We start from the raw sequence: 17,739 nt of genomic DNA on the forward strand, positions 1-17,739 counted from the left end.
GGCAGAGGCATTCGCGTCGGTCGTCTGCTGTTGCAGCTCATTAACTCCAGATTTTGCTAGACTCTGCTAACGAATACGTCCGTCGTACGTCCCATATTGATTTCTGCGGTTATTTCCGGCTGTGTCCATTAGCACTGACAACTCTACGCCAAAGCCATTGGCTCTCGGTCTTTAATCGAAGGGCATCGGCTACTGCGTTGCCTTTGTTGGGAGGTAACTGCTGAAATCTGGCATTCTCGGTACAGTGTCGACACGTGGAATTTCCCATGCGTCCAGCACCGTGTACTGTTGCGCATTCAGAGTCTGTTAATTCTGGTCGTGCGCTGAAAACATTCCATGGCTTTCGTAGGCTCGTTGTATAAAGTCCGCTGCTAGTGGTGCATGCTGAGTGTTAGTTGCGCGTTGACACTGAACGAAGGCGAAGGTCACATTATGGTGACTGGACCGTGTGGAAGGATACTTCTTCCAGGAGTCGGACTCGAAATGACTACTTGCGATCCGGAGCGTGTGTGTGTGTGTGTGTGTGTGTGTGCGCGCGCGCGCGCTCTTGGTTGACCTCGGCAGTTGGCCACAGCGGCCTGTTGCGTTGACGGCCGACCTCGCGGCCGCCGCCGGCGACGCCCCGGGTCGCTCATTGTGCTCCGGAGGCGCCGGTCGTTTCGATGTCGGCGCGGTCGATGGGTCGATTTCCCGCCGCTCGATTACAATCCGCGCTGGCGAGCCCCGCCCTGCTTGGGCGGGACGGGCCATTAGTACCAGCCTCGCCCGCTACTGTCGCAGTGGCGCAGCCGTCGCTCTGCCTTCCACTGTGACGCGACAGGGGCCGTGTCTGCAATGTCAGAGGCTGCGGAGGATGGATGGATGGTGGGGTTAGTCAGTGACTGACGTGCTGGCTGCGTTAAACGCAACTTTGTTCTGCAGCGTAGCTACCTGTCGCCGATGCTGCAGACAGGCTGTTTCGTGCAGAACGATTTCACGGCGACTGCATAGTTGTGAATGTTGATATTTTCCTGCCTCACTAAACGCCAGATGTTCTATGTACATCGGTATTTCCCCGACCTTTCTTAGGTCATTAGCCCTGAGTGCAGTCAGATACTAGCTAGTACCCGTCACCACTAACGGCATCATCTGTGCCTAAGTAAATTGTAGAATGAATATATTCTGTTTCAACACTTCCATTTTTAGAATGGCGAAAGATAGTGATTTATTATATCACGGACTAGTGATTCTGCTTATTTCCAACAATCTTTTTTTTTTTTTTTTATTGAATGATGAAACACTTGACAGTGCGCCGCCAGTGCTCCCTACAACACCTCTTCAGGAAAGAAAGCTAATTGTCCACACTGTGTATAGACATTTGTTACAAAACATTTTTCCTCTGCACCACTGCTCTCCCTGGAGACTCTTATTTCACCCAGACTCTACACCACCATTCAAAAGCAACCGAATTAAAATGCGTACGTTACACTTACGGTTTGTAAATTACTTCATTGCTGGAGTAATTACTTCTGAACTGGAAGACCTTAGGCTGCCAAAGCTTTATGTCTGACAACTAATAGTAATAATAATAACACTGGGAAGGCACTGCAGGAGTTTAGTCACCATTACGTAGTTACCGTTGTGTCGTGTCGTCAATTGGATGCATTATCTGCCTCCAAATGAATACTAAAGCAATTTCTGGTCTGTTGTAGCGACTATCTACAACTCAGAGATGACATTTCGATGAGATATTAAAGCATATATGATGTATACGTCTCAGTTTTACTTTTATAGATGCACGGCACATCGTGAAACATTTATATTTAAAAGGTGGACTATAGGAGTAGAAGATCTCGATACATTCGTTTCAAAAGCTTAAACCGCAATCAAATTGTGTCACAGGTTAACCCTCGTCTTTGAAAAAAAAAAGATAACGACTGGCAACTTGATAATCGGTATAACAGTCTTATGAAATAGTGATAATACTAATGATCTTAAAAAAAATTGTTTCGTAACCGTAACACACTAATGCTTCTTTTTTTACCGCTAAGAAAATTTCATTCCGCCGCTCAGGGGGTAATTACCGCAGGTGGGCAGCCACCGACCCGCACCTGTGCCCTGCACGGCGGAGGGCACCGCGCCCCCACTGCAGGTCACGTCCTTTCCCGTCCCGCTCACAAATCACTGTCTGCGTGCCTCCGTACGACATCTAACTTTTCTTGTCTCGTCTTTGCAGTCGCTACGCGAAGGGTATTTTTGGTGGGTGTACAATCTTTCTGCATCGGCCTCAGATATCATCTAATTTGGAAATTTGTGGTAAGTTCGATGGGACCAAACTTCTGAGGTCATCGGTCCCTAAGCTTACACGCTATTTAAACTAACTTACGCTAAGAGCAACACACGCGCACGTGACCGAGGGAGGACTCGAACGCCGGCCGCTGTGGCCGAGCGGTTCTAGGCGCTTCAGTCCGGAACCGCGCTGCTGCTACGGTCGCAGGTTCGAATCCTGCCTCGGGCACGGATGTGTGTGATGTCCTTAGGTTAGTTAGGTTTAAGTAGTTCTAAGTCTAGGGGACTGATGACATCAGATGTTAAGTCCCATAGTGCTCAGAGCCATTTGAACCGTTTGAGGACTCGAACCTCCGACGAACCGTGAGAAGGTGCCCTGAGACCACGCGGGTAGCCCGCGCGGCTGTATCTTATCCAAACTTTCTGAACAGTGTTTCTCTAAAAGAACGTCGTCTTCCCCGCGGGGATTCCAGTCTGAGTTCTCAAAGCGTTTCCATAATACTTGCGAGTTGATCGAACCTCTGCCTGCAACAAATCTAGCAAAATCTCAATTGCTTCGATGCTTTTCTGTAATCTTAGTCCGCAGCTCGTGGTCGTGCGGTAGCGTTCTCGCTTCCCACGCCGGGCTTCCCGGGTTCGATTCTGGGCGGGGTGAGGGATTTTCTCTGCCTCGTGATGACTGGGTATTGTGTGATGTCCTTAGGTTAGTTAGGTTTAAGTAGTTCTAAGTCCTAGGGGACTGATGACCATAGATGTTAAGTCCGATAGTGCTCAGAGCCATTGTAATCTTATTTGGCAGGGATCCCCGACATCCGAGCAGTGCTCAAGAATGGGTAGGAATAGTGTTCTGTGTTAGGTCTCCTTTACAAATGAACCACACTTCCACAGGTTTATCCCGATAAGCCGAGGTTGACCATATGCCTTCCCTATGAGTGACCGTACATACTCTTTCCACTTCATTCCACTCTGCAGCTTTACACTTACGTAAGAGTAGACTTCAAATAGTAAGTTACACATTATTCTGACATACTAAGTAACTTTTGCTGAAGACACTCTTAAGCTTAAAGTGATATATATACATTGTACTATATGAAAGAAAATCCTCACAACTTCTGAACAGTTTGGGTTGGGACGTTCAAACCGTACCGTCAGCCGCGACGCATGATGGGAATTAGTATGCACTGTATGGTTTCGTTTAGCGACTAAACCCACTTTCATTTGGATGGGTTCGTCAGTAAGCAAAATTGACGCATTTGGGGGTATCCAAAGTGACCCTGACTTGGACAAGACGTGGTCCGTGCAAGACGGAGCTGGACCTCATCGAAGCAGGAGAGTGTGTGACGTCGTGGAGGAGCAGTCTGGCTCTGGGATACCCAGAGGCCAATCCTATCACCCACGATTGGCCGCCATATTCTCCGGATCTGAACACATGTGGGGCTATAGGTGTACACCAATAACCCCAGAATCATTGCTGATCTGAAAACAGCCATTCAGGAGTCATCGGCATCACCGATGTTCCGACATTTCAGCGGGTCATGCAGAATTTCGCTATTCGTCTGTTCCACATCATCGCCACTGACGGCAGGCATAATATCGAACGTGCCGTAAACTGCATCCGAATACATGTGGTGATGTTTACATGGTGAATAAGGTGGGTGCACGCCAGAGTTTGTAACTATTTTACATTTTTTTCGTGCAGTTCAATAATTGCCACCCTATATACACTCCTGGAAATGGAAAAAAGAACACATTGACACCGGTGTGTCAGACCCACCATACTTGCTCCGGACACTGCGACAGGGCTGTACAAGCAATGATCACACGCACGGCACAGCGGACACACTAGGAACCGCGGTGTTGGCCGTCGAATGGCGCTAGCCGCGCAGCATTTGTGCACCGCCGCCGTCAGTGTCAGCCAGTTTGCCGTGGCATACGGAGCTCCATCGCAGTCTTTAACACTGGTAGCATGCCGCGACAGCGTGGACGTGAACCGTATGTGCAGTTGACGGACTTTGAGCGAGGGCGTATAGTGGGCATGCGGGAGGCCGGGTGGACGTACCGCCGAATTGCTCAACACGTGGGGCGTGAGGTCTCCACAGTACATCGATGTTGTCGCCCGTGGTCGGCGGAAGGTGCACGTGCCCGTCGACCTGGGACCGGACCGCAGCGACGCACGGATGCACGCCAAGACCGTAGGATCCTACGCAGTGCCGTAGGGGACCGCACCGCCACTTCCCAGCAAATTAGGGACACTGTTGCTCCTGGGGTATCGGCGAGGACCATTCGCAACCGTCTCCATGAAGCTGGGCTACGGTCCCGCACACCGTTAGGCCGTCTTCCGCTCACGCCCCAACATCGTGCAGCCCGCCTCCAGTGGTGTCGCGACAGGCGTGAATGGAGGGACGAATGGAGACGTGTCGTCTTCAGCGATGAGAGTCGCTTCTGCCTTGGTGCCAATGATGGTCGTATGCGTGTTTGGCGCCGTGCAGGTGAGCGCCACAATCAGGACTGCATACGACCGAGGCACACAGGGCCAACACCCGGCATCATGGTGTGGGGAGCGATCTCCTACACTGGCCGTACACCACTGGTGATCGTCGAGGGGACACTGAATAGTGCACGGTACATCCAAACCGTCATCGAACCCATCGTTCTACCATTCCTAGAGCGGCAAGGGAACTTGCTGTTCCAACAGGAGAATGCACGTCCGCATGTATCCCGTGTCACCCAACGTGCTCTAGAAGGTGTAAGTCAACTACCCTGGCCAGCAAGATCTCCGGATCTGTCCCCCATTGAGCATGTTTGGGACTGGATGAAGCGTCGTCTCACGCGGTCTGCACGTCCAGCACGAACGCTGGTCCAATTGAGGCGCCAGGTGGAAATGGCATGGCAAGCCGTTCCACAGGACTACATCCAGCATCTGTACGATCGTCTTCACGGGAGAATAGCAGCCTGCATTGCTGCGAAAGGTGGATATACACTGTACTAGTGCCGACATTGTGCATGCTCTGTTGCCTGTGTCTATGTGCCTGTGGTTCTGTCAGTGTGATCATGTGATGTATCTGACCCCAGGAATGTGTCAATAAAGTTTCCCCTTCCTGGGACAATGAATTCACGGTGTTCTTATTTCAATTTCCAGGAGTGTATATACAAAACACAGTTTTCCAACAGAATCGCCAAGTGTCTGTAAAGTACGAACGGAACGTTCCATCAGTCCGTTTCTCGAGAACAAAAATCCACTACTCATTCAAAGAAATGTAGTCGCGGCTGAAAGCACACCTGTAAAGACGGCCGGGGGGAAGCAATACAGTGTCAGAATAACGCAGAATAATAACCAATGTGAACACTGCAAGGTGACGAACGAGGTGTGATATCACAAAGCTATGTAATTTACGTAACTTGTGCACAACTTGTGCGCATTTATTCTAATAATAATAATAATAGAATAACGTAGAAGTGAACGCACCGTGTTCAGAGATTTTGAAGTTGGTGCGCCCACGCAGTATTATGCCTCCCCACACCTGGGCTACGGAAACGGTCGTGATCGATAATGCTCACCTCCCACCGTATGAGGGTGCGTAACGCGAAATGCACCCACAAACATCGTCCAACACGATCGTCTCTGTGGTCCAGGTGTTGTGGTGTGCGGAAGCGTAATGTAACGTGGGCTTACTGACCTGACCTCCAGATCTGTAAAAACTGGACTCTCACCGTTGAGCGGTAATGTGACACGGTACTGCTTCCTCGCGTGCGACTTTCCAGGAGTACACTCGGCGCTGACTTCAGTTTTATGGACGAGAATCTGCGACCGCGTCGATGTGGAGTACCTGTCGGAACGAGAAAATATCCTGCGAATGTAGTGTAGCGGCTCTCCCGTTCCCCCGACTTACGTCGCGCCGTGCTCGTCTGGGATGATGCGTCGGGCTGGCGTGTCGCAGCGACTGCCGGCCGGCAGCTGCTGACCGCGCTGGCGGAGCAGCGGAAGCAGGCCCTGCCGCACACACAACTCCTCACCGGCGCGGCTTCTCGTTGCGGAGAATGCATCGCCGTCCGTGCTGATCACACGCCTTAGGCCGCGGCCACACGAGCGGATTGTTTCCGCAACGGTCGACGGCCTGCGGCTAGACGCAGAGTCCTGTACCCATGCGGCTAACTGCGGAATGTTCGTGCGGAGAGCCAAGTATCTAGTCATCTATTTTGTCTCGAAAAAAATTGTTTCATGTAAACGAAGGAAAGCTACATCCGTCCATGTAGTTAGTTTCTCATTACAACTTATACTTTTCGTGTAAAAAATTAAAAACCACTGTTTTGGAATTCGTCTGTGTTCTGCGCTACGCAATCTCTCTCATTCGATTGTGAGGAAACTATTCGACGAAAAAAATTTATTTTTACGCGTGTTATAGCCTGATATCACAGCTTGATAACGAACTGGTTTTCTTTTCGCTGCTGCCCATGGTTATCGTGATACATCATAATTAAGTAAAATACAGCGCGTATTTTGAAACATTTGCAGTAAAAAATGTCGTCGCTGGCTACTTTGCGTTTGGTGCATTTGAGGCCGTATAATGCTGCGTACGAATTGTAGCTAAGATATCGAAATTGTTTTTAACATTGGAAGGAGAGCCATATCCCTTTCCAGTCTCGAGTAATCGAGTGATATATATTGGCGCTTGGCCGCAGCTGCCTACGGCGCGCCACGCTCGAGGCTATTCTCGCTCACAATGCAGAGTTGTGCCGCGTTTATTTTCCGCATGTCGTCTATGATTTGCTTGATGTGTCATTTTTTCTTGTCTACACTGCCACTACACTACCAAGCGCCAATATATATCACTCGATTACTCGAGACTGGAAAGAGATATGGCTCTCCTTCCAATGTTAAAAACAATTTCGATATCTTAGCTACAATTCGTACGCAGCATTATACGACCTCAAATGCACCAAACGCAAAGTAGCCAGCGACGACATTTTTTACTGCAAATTTTTCAAAATACGCGCTGTATTTTACTTAATTATGATGTATCACGATAACCATGGGCAGCAGCGAAAAGAAAACCATTTCGTTATCAAGCTGTGATATCAGGCTATAACACGCGTAAAAATATTATTTTTTTTGTCGAATAGTTTCCTCACAATCTAATGAGAGAGATTGCGTAGCGCAGAACACAGACGAATTCCAAAACAGTGGTTTCTAATTTTTTACACGAAAAGTATAAGTTGTAATGAGAAACTAACTACATGGACGGGTGTAGCTTTCCTTCGTTTACATGAATCAATTTTTTTCGACACAAAATAGATGACTAGATATTTGGCTCTCCGCACGAACATTCCGCAGCTAGCCGCATGGGTACAGGACTCTGCGTCTAGCCGCAGGCCGTCGACCGTTGCGGAAACAATCCGCTCGTGTGGCCCCGGCCTTAAGCCCCGCCTCTAATAATGTCATTTCTGTTCGTCTCATTGCGTATTTGGTTCAGTTACCTTCTTTACTATAGTAGACTATGCTACAGTATACTACACTGTACTCTATTGTACTGTAGCAGGTCTTCCTGTGTGTGGTCCAAGTTGCGTCGAGGTATGTTACCAGGCAGTGACACACCGTGTCAAAGCTAATTTCGTCCTCAGTCTGCAATCAGTCTATTGTCTGAACCAGATTTATTGTACGCATCCTGTGTAAACTTAAAGTATGGTATGTTACATACTGGAACATGTTAAATTACGATTAAAAAAAAACAGCTTTTGATGATGCTATAATCAGTACTTTTTGCTTTCTATATTTCTTACGTACTTACCACTTTCGTGGTCTTTCGTCAGTTTCTCCTACGGCATGTCATCCTCAATATAAGTGTCTATTACAATGAAGAGCCAAAGAAAGTGGTCCACCTGCCTAATACCGTGTATGGCCCCTGCGAGATCGCAGAAGAGCCGCAACGCGACGGAGATGGACTCGACTAATGTCTGAAGTAGTGCTGGAGGGAACTGACACCACGAATCCTGCAGGATTGTCCATAAATCCGCAAGAATACGAGGTGGTGGAGGCAAGCCATCCCAGATACGCTAAATAACATTCGTGTTTGCAGAGTTTGGTGGCCAGCGGAAGAACTCAGAAGAATGTCCCTGGAGCCCCTCTACAGCAATTCTGGACGTGTCGGGTGTCGCATTGTCCTTCTGGAACTGCCTGAGTCCGCTGGAATCCACAATGGACACGAATGAATGCAGCTGATCAGGCAGGATGTTACGTACGTGTCATTTGTCAGATTCGTATCTAGACGTATCAGGGGTCCCATATCACTCCAACTCCACACGATCCATACCATTACAGAGCCTCCTCCAGTTTGAACAGTCCCCTGATCGATACAGTTTGAGACGAGACTCGTTCGACCAGGCAACCTGTTTACAGTCATCAGTATTCCAGTGTCGGTGTTGACGGGTCTAGGCGAGGCGCAAAGCTTTGTGTCGTGCAGTCTCAAGGGTACACAAGTGAACCTTCGGCACCGATATCCCGTACCGATGCTGTTTCGTTGAATGGTTCGCACGCTGACACTTGTTGATGGCCCAGCATTGAAATCTGCAGGGGTTGCACTTCTGCCAAGTTGGACGGTTCTCTCCAGTCGTCGTTGCACCCGTTCTTGCAGGATTCTTTTCCGGCCGCGGTGGTGTCGGAGATTTGATGCTTTATCGGATTCCTGATATTCACTGTACACTCGTGAAATGTTCGTACGGGAAAATGGCCACCTCATCGCTACCTCGCAGACGCTGTGTCCCATCGCTCGTGCCCCAACTACAACACCACATTCAAACTCACTTAAATCTTGATAACCTGCCATTGTAGCAGCAGTGACCGATCGAACAACTGTGCCAGATATTTGTTGTCTTATATAGATGCCGGCGACCGCAGGGCCGTATTCTGCATGTTTCCGTATCTCTGTATTTGAATACGAATACGTATGCTACTCTCTTTGGCGCCTCAGTGTGTTAATGATGTTGCTTTGTGGTCCTACGTGACGCCTAGGATCCGAAACTGTGAACTGACGCTTGTAACGAGAAGATTCAGCAAATCTTAAGAGTGCGCGTACTACATGTTAACTAGCGTGTTCGCCACAATTTACTATGCGACAACTGTTTAAACACCTAAATAACTGACGCCCATGTCGGAGATGATATTCTATTTAACAAACACATGAGAGACCATCGAAGTAGTAACATGTAAGAAACACAACAAGTGAAAGGTAGTGTATAGAATGTTAGCAAAAACAACACACAGTTTCTCCGCATTCATGACCATGTCCACAGAGCTCTCGCACGTACTGAAATAACGTATCTAGCAAGCGTCCCAGACTGGTGTATAACACTCAAGAATCGCTCGAACAACTGGTCTTTTAGTGTACTGTTTCCCTTTTAAAAGAACACATGTCTTACCTTGCTCGATGCTTGTCCAATCGGAGCTTAAATGATCCCGAATGACCTTGTCGTCGACAGCACATGCCTCCATTCAGGCTCGGCTAGATACCTACAAGCAAACAAAAAAACAATAGATCTCGAATTAATGATGCAATACCGGTCTAAAATGATTCAATACTGCGTCGCAAAGTACAACTCAGCAGATACGGCGTCATAAAGGCAACAGTCGATTCCTTCAGAAGATAACGATCCGTATCTAAGTGAATGTGCTGTCGATTGGTCCGCACCTCTTATCTGCTTGGTCAGGGCGCGATAACTGTACAAGGATCAACTGATAAGACGACTGCCCGTGATAACTATTTGCTAATCGACCCAGATAATGCACTGGCTATCTTTGTGACGCGTACATGACATAATGCCGGCAGATAGCGGGGAGGTATAAAATCCACCAGAACATATTTCTCGTCCAGTCTGCAAGATGCATAGCGTTTTGGCTGGAGGCCAGGATCGAACTCCTGGTCTTCTGGCCTAGGATGACGTTTCCAGCGGATGCTCGATGGCAGAATAGACGCTTCCCAAAACTCGGTAAGATTCGTCTCGTTTCATTTTCGAGCAGAAGGGTATGTTAGAACAAACAAAACTACATCGTGGTGATATATGTGATGGTATAGCCAATATACACATGACTGTAATACCGCGCACACGAGGTATGAAAGGGCAGAACAGCCATTTGTACTGATGCGATTCGTGTGAATAGGTTTACCGACATGACGCGAAGTAACAGACTTTGAACGCTGTACCGTAGTTGAGAGCTAGCCGCATGGGACATTCCATTTCGGAAATCGTTAAGGAATTCAATATTCCAAGATCCACAGCGTTAAGAGCGCACCGAGAATGTGGCGTCACCGCCAGACACCACACTTGCTAGGTGGTAGCCTTTAGATCGGCCGCGGTCCGTTAGTATGCGTCGGACTCGCGTGTCGCCACTGTCAGTGATTGCAGACCGAGCACCGGCACACGGCAGGTCTAGTCTAGAGAGACTACCTAGCACTCGCCCCAGTTGTACAGCCGACTTTGCTAGCGATAGTTCACTGTCTACATACGCTCTCAATTGCAGAGAGTCCGCACCTCGTGGTCGTGCGGTAGCGTTCTCGCTTCCCACGCCCGGGTTCCCGGGTTCGATTCCCGGCGGGGTCAGGGATTTTCTCTGCCTCGTGATGACTGGGTGTTTTGTGATGTCCTTAGGTTAGTTAGGTTTAAGTAGTTCAAAGTTCTAGGGGACTGATGACCATAGATGTTAAGTCCCATAGTGCTCAGAGCCATTTTTGAATTCCAGAGACGACAGTTTAGCATAGCCTTTAGTTACGTCATTTGCTACGACCTAGCAAGGCACCATATTCAGTTACTATAGTTAGTATCTTCCAGAATGTATTCTGAACAGATAATATTGTGAATCATGTACAGTCAAGAGCGACGTTCATCATTAATGGATTAAAGTTAAGTATCAAACTAATTACGTCCACTTTCTGAATTCTCATTCGTTGTCATGTTCCAGACCTCACGTCAGAATAGTTGTTCCATCCTCACGCCAGCCTGCGTGAGCTAAAACGCGTGCATTTCAGCCTCCACTCGTAACACGGTGTTGGCTCTTCTGCTAACACAAAAGAGAATACCAAATTTCAGGGATTACTTATCACCACGGAAAACACATTGGTCGACAGCCTTCACTTAAAGACGCAAAGTAGCGGTGTTTGCGTAGAGTTGTCACTGGTAACAGACAAGCAACACCGCTTGAAGTAACCGCAGAAATCTACAGGGCTATTACAAATGATTGAAGCGATTTCATAAATTCACTGTAGCTCCATTCATTGACATATGGTCACGACACACTACAGATACGTAGAAAAACTCATAAAGTTTTGTTCGGCTGAAGCCGCACTTCAGGTTTCTGCCGTCAGAGCGCTCGAGAGCGCAGTGAGACAAAATGGCGACAGTTGCCGAGAAAGAGTATGTCGTGCTTGAAATGCACTCACGTCAGTCAGTCATAACAGTGCAACGACACTTCAGGGCGAAGTTCAACAAAGATCCACCAACTGCTAACTCCATTCGGCGACGGTATGCGCAGTTTAAAGCTTCTGGATGGCTCTGTAAGGGGAAATCAACGGGTCGGCCTGCAGTGAGCGAAGAAACGGTTGAACGCGTGCGGACAAGTTTCACGCGTAGCCCGCGGAAAATTGGCTCATGCCACAACTGGAGACCGACAGCGCCGACTTCATCTTTCAACAGTATAGTGCTCCACCGCACTTCCATCATGATGTTCGGCATTTCTTAAACAGGAGATTGGAAAACCGATGGCTCGGTCGTGGTGGAGATCATGATCAGCAATTCATGTCATGGCCTCCACGCTCTCCCGACTTAACCCCATGCGATTTCTTTCTGTGGGGTTATGTGAAAGGTTCAGTGTTTAAACCTCCTCTACCTAGAAACGTGCCAGAATTGCGAGCTTGCATCAACGATGCTTTCGAACTCATTGATAGGGACATGCTGCGCCGAGTGTGGGAGGAACTTGATCATCGGCTTGATGTCTGCCGAATCACTAAAGGGGCACATATCGAACATTTGCGAATGCCTAAAAAAACTTTTTGAGTTTTTGTATGTGTGTGCAAAGCATTGTGAAAATATCTCAAATAATAAAGTTATTGTAGAACTGTGAAATCGCTTCAATCATTTGTAATAACCCTGTACGTGTGACGTACGACGAACGTACCGTTAGGACAGTGCGGCGAAATTTTCGTTAATGGGCTTTGGGAGGAGAGCACCGACGCCTTTGCTGACAGCACGACATCCCCTGCAGCGCCTCTCCTGGGCTGGTCGGACCCTAGACTATCGGAAAACCGTGGGCTGCTCACATCAGTCCCTGTTTCAGTTGGTGAGAGCAGGTGGTACGGCGAAAGTGTGGCGGGGAAACCACGAAGCGGTGGACCCGAGTTGTCAACGCGGCACCGGGCGAGCTGGCGGTGGCTCCGTGGTGGTGTGGACACTGTCGAAGTGGAACGGACTCGGTCCTCTGGTTCAACTGAACCGACCATTCATTGGAAATGGTCGTGTTCGGCTGCTCGGAGACCACTTGCGTCACCATTCACGAGTTCACGTTCCCAAAGAATGATGGAATTTTTGTGGCTGACAATGCGCCACGTCGTTGGGGCACAATAGTTCGCGACCGGTTGAAAGAACATTGTGGACAATTCGAGAGAATGACTCGGCCACCCAGAACATTCGTGGGACGTATTGGAGAACTCAGTTAGTGCACAAAATCCTGCACCGGCAACAACTTGGGAATTATGGACGGCTCAATATTTCTGCGAGGAACTTGGAACGACTTTTTGAATCTATGACACCTGGAATTGTTGCACTACTCCGGGCAAAAGGAGGTGCTACACGATGTTAGGACTTTTATCGCCTCAGCGTATATCGTCAGAGAAAAACATCAAGGGCTTCTTGGGCTTCCCCTGCAAATGTATTCGGGTAGTTAATGAAAGATCTAACATTCTAAATGTGCTAAGGACCAAAAGTAATGTTTTGCGGAATAACGAAAAAACATACTAAATTGGCAGCACGTTTTCATAGTACTGAACATTTACTGTCATCCATCAAGTATAAATATATACTACAATATGAGGGAAAGTTGCTTGTAATTTTGCAGAAAAAGAAAATTAAAAATTTCAGAGTAGAAGGTATCTTACGTCTTACATATTTCCCTATTCAGACTAAATGTAATAAGTCAAACAGAGGTACTGTGCTATAATGGTTGACAAATGTAGCTGAATCTAAATGTCTTAAGACATTTAAAGAATACGAAACAAAACTCATCAGTATGCAGTATCATTAAGGAGATCAGTAAAAAAAACTGCCGATGGTGATGTGGTATAAAGCGTACCATGACCAGCAAGTCCTTTACTTCTTCAGGAAACACTCGTGAAATATTTTGCGCTACTGGAAGTCGCGCACGAGTGAAATCGCCGACAGTTTCGCCTTTCACTGGGATGTTTACTCTTTGCCAGTGTTCAGTGTCACGGAATGTCCATCCAGAGCGCGCTGCTTACTGCAGGTGGGCAGCGGAGCTGACGCGTCGTTCCGTCGTGTCAGCGGATCAGTCAGCAGCGGTCTGCAAGTCGGTCAAGTTCTGTCCTTCATTCTGAGTATGCTGAATGGTAAACAAGGGCGTGCTCAAGTAATTACCTTTGTAGATCATCAGGTATATGACACTTAAGTCTCTTCTTGCGCTTTTCTGTTGCGACAAAAATTCCTATCACAAGAGAGGAAGCTTTGGTCCGGCACCAGTTACTCATGTTGTACGCAATCAGATAGGGCACAAGGCCCTGTAAATACGTACATAGATACAATTACACGGTTTTTGTTCGGTCCACAGTAGTTGTTACTCAAAATCACCTGTTTCCTTTTGTTAGCAGTTACACTGACGGTATCGTTAGTGCAGTTCGGAACGTGGAATAGACGCGACGCTATGTCGTTAGGGCCAGCGGCTTGCTGCCGTTCCCGGCGTATCACCCAAGTTTAGCGCTGTCGACCTTCGCCAGCACTTGGATCAGTCACCATCTGGGTCTGCCGAGAGCTGTCGGCAAGCGGGCTGCAGTCCGCCCTTGTGGGGCCAACTGAGGAGCTACTCGACCGAGGAGTAGCGGCTCCTGTCACGAAAAGTGAGCGGTGTGCTGACAACCTGTGCCCTCATATCCACAACCAGTGACACGTCTCGGCCGACGATGACACGGCGGTCGGTCGATACCGCTGGACCTTTTCGAAGCCTTTCCGGACGGAGACTTTATGTTATCAGCTCCACAAGACCCTTCACCCTCATGCCACAATTACATTATTGCCTCACTGTTGTCATGAGCATGAACACAGAAGTTGCAATATGGAAGCCTGCGTAAGCAGAATATAACCAAGTGATTAAGAGTTGGGATAAACAATGCTTGTTGCAGATCGATGTACAAGTGCTACCTCCAAAAAACAATGTGGCTGCTATTAGTTCGCGTATTAAACATTTAATTCAGCGCTGGTTGCTAAAAATGCATTTAGAATGATGAAGGCCACGGAGCTAGCACCAGCGCCATCTGTTCGTCACTATTACGATTTGTTCCCTTCGTCCTACGATGAAGCGCTATTAGTGTAACTCGAATCGATGTAGCACCTTTAGACACAATAAAATCAATAGTACTAAGCACTTTTAGAATGTTGGGTCTTCAGTTGTTGTGCGGTTCGACAGCTAAGTGGGTAGGGCTCACGGTACGAACAAAATGTTCCGCATTTCGATCCTCGGCCAGTCCTAGGTCATTTATCCGCAGTTATCGCCTCTTAACGTCAGGCAGCGAGCTCTAAAAGTGAAGCATGTCGAGTGGCGCCACGGTTTTGAATTTGCACGGTGTGGGCAAAGATATGAAAACGCCAAAATCACAATAGAATCGCGTGTCTAATGTGGTGTAAGAACGTATTGGCATTTAAAACTGCTTTCATTCGTCTCAGAATGGATAAATATAGGTCCTGTTTCGAGGAAGGTTATGTTACGGTCCAGCAAGATTCAGAAGGCAGCAAAGGCTCGGTACAGTGATGGAGACGCCACGAGTGTGCTGGCCAGAGGAGACGCGACAATCTAGCCACGCGCTCAAAAAACCGGCCGTCGACGGCGCGAGTTGCGTGAACAGGGTGTTGTCATCTTGGAGCACACCATCCGCACACTGCATCGAGTGATAGACCCTATCAGCTAAAGTGGTAACATAACCCGTGGCATTAATGCCACCTTGGGAGCCTATGGGATACCACGATATAAACTAAACTGCTAACAAGCCTCGGAAAACCCGACGTTACTGGCCGACCGCCGTGTCACCCTCAGCCTATTGCCGTCACTGGGTTCTGATATCGAGGAGCACGTGGTCAGCAGACCGCTCTCCCCGCCGCTGTCAGTTTGCTAGACCGGTGCCGCTACTTCTCAATCGAGCAGCTTCTCGGTTAGCCTCAAAAGGGCTGAGGGCACCCCTCTTACCGACAGCGCTCGGCAGGGCGGACGGTCACCCATCCAAGTCCTGGCCGAACCCGACGGCGCTATACTTGGGTGATCTGGCGGGAACCCGTCCTACCATTAAGGCAAGCCCTTCGGCGAATACCACGATATGCCTGCCTAAAACTTCAGCGAAGCCCCTTCGTGTTTCACTTTTGGGACGTAAACCCTGCCACAAGTTTCAAACAGTGCAAAACAACACTCATCTAACGAAATGACTGTGTTCCACAACTCCAAAATCCGGGTTTTATGGCTTCCGTACCACGTTTTTCTGTTATATGCATTTGATTCTGACATTCGAGCTCGCCATGTTGTTCCGAGCTACGGAGCTCCATTCGTGTTGTTTTTGTGCTGACAGAGTTCGCAAGTCCGACACTCACTTCTGCAGTGACTTTTGCAGCTGTTGCCCTCTTATTTTTCTTCACAACCCTCTTCCATAACTGTCTGTCACGATTAGTCGACACAGACTTTCGTCCATGTTGTGACTTGGCGTGTTTTTCCACTTTCTCCTGTATGCGATAGAAGTCTTCAATACGGTGCTTCTCGAAACAGCAAAGACTTCGGTTGCCGTGTTGTGGAAGCATCCATCATACGAGAAGCAACCATTTTCCCACGTTAGAATGAAAATTTAATCTAGTTAAATTTTCTACTGGGATACGTTTTCACTGGAGACCACAGTTCTCGAGTTATTCAAGAAAAATGCGTTTGAAGGTCTTCGTTGTACGTTTTTCTCGAATAATTCGAAAAATTAAATTTCCTACAAGAAGGCTCTGTTCATTTTTTTCTGTACGAGTAATAGTTTGTGCGTAACGAGCGAGAGCATACGAAAATATGCGTGCGGAATTTGAAGATGATGTGGGCTGTATAAAACCCACAGGTAGGGGTAGCTGAATATGCGGCGTCTGTTGTGATCAAATGTTTAAGCGGACCTGAAAAAAGCACTCCGTCTTGAGGCGACAAGTGGCCCATCGGGACGGTGCGACCGCCGTGTCATCCCAAGCTGAGGGGCGTGTGGCCAGCATACCGCTCTCCCGGCCGTTGCGATGGTTTTCTTAATCCGGAGCCGCTACTGCTCGGTCGTGTAGCTCCTCAATTGGAATCGCGAGGCCGAGTGCACCCCGAAAAATGGCGGCCCGGATGGTCACCCATCCAAGTGCCGGCCACTCCCGACGACGCTTAACTGCGGTGATCTGACGGGAACTAGTGTATCCACTGCGGCGAGGCCGTTGCTGGACCAGAAAAAAGACTCCCAGAAATTACGTAATGGATTTTTGTCCGACTTTTTATCGCCAAACGAAGAGAGGGACGTGGACAAATAGGATGTCAAACTATCTAGCGTGAGGTCTATTTTTGTAAAAAAGGGTTTCATTGTTTTAAAGTAATGGTGGCAGCCCGCCAGGAGCGCTGGCCTGGGGTGGGACGGTAATCTACGCCCCGTCGTGTTGCCCTACCCTGGGCTCACATTTCAGCAAGATAACGCCCGGCGCGGATTCCCACTGCCTGCCTCCGTGCTTGCCAATCTCTCTGCCTCAGCCAGCACGGTCGCCGCATCTCTCACCAGCTGAGATCCTTTCTAGCATTGTGGGCGGCGTCCTCCAAGAAGCCAGCGATTTTGACTGTGTAACGCGCCAGTTGGATAGAATCTGCCACGGTATCCTTCAACAATGTAACGAATCTATCACTAAATGCCAAGCCGAATAGCTGTTTGCTCAATTTGTGCAACTCTTTCTCTCGAATAAATTATGCATTTATTTCTGAAATTGTCATCTTACATGTATATCAAGTCTGTTTCGTCCCCATTCGGATACATCCTTCGTGGTGCCTTAGAGTGTGTACTTGTGTGGAGTGTCTGTGTGTGGAATAATTTACAAGAAATTGATTGTAGGTGAAGAAATCGTGGAATGGTACATCAAACCAGTAAAAAGAGAGATAAGCGAAAAGTAATTAGTTTGAAAACATAATAAAATGAAATAAAATTGGATAAAGTGGAAAAAAGGAAGAGAGTG

General features: G+C 48.2%; 1 protein-coding gene across 1 annotated transcript in view; it reads left to right on the forward strand.

The window, feature by feature from the left end:
- The window catches only part of LOC126106274 (activating transcription factor 3), a 609,251-nt gene that overhangs the window by 550,146 nt on the left and 41,366 nt on the right, over nt 1-17,739 (forward strand). The window lies entirely within an intron of this gene.

This window comes from Schistocerca cancellata, chromosome 10 (genome assembly GCF_023864275.1).
Source record: "Schistocerca cancellata isolate TAMUIC-IGC-003103 chromosome 10, iqSchCanc2.1, whole genome shotgun sequence".
NCBI classification, from domain to species: Eukaryota; Metazoa; Arthropoda; class Insecta; order Orthoptera; family Acrididae; genus Schistocerca; species Schistocerca cancellata.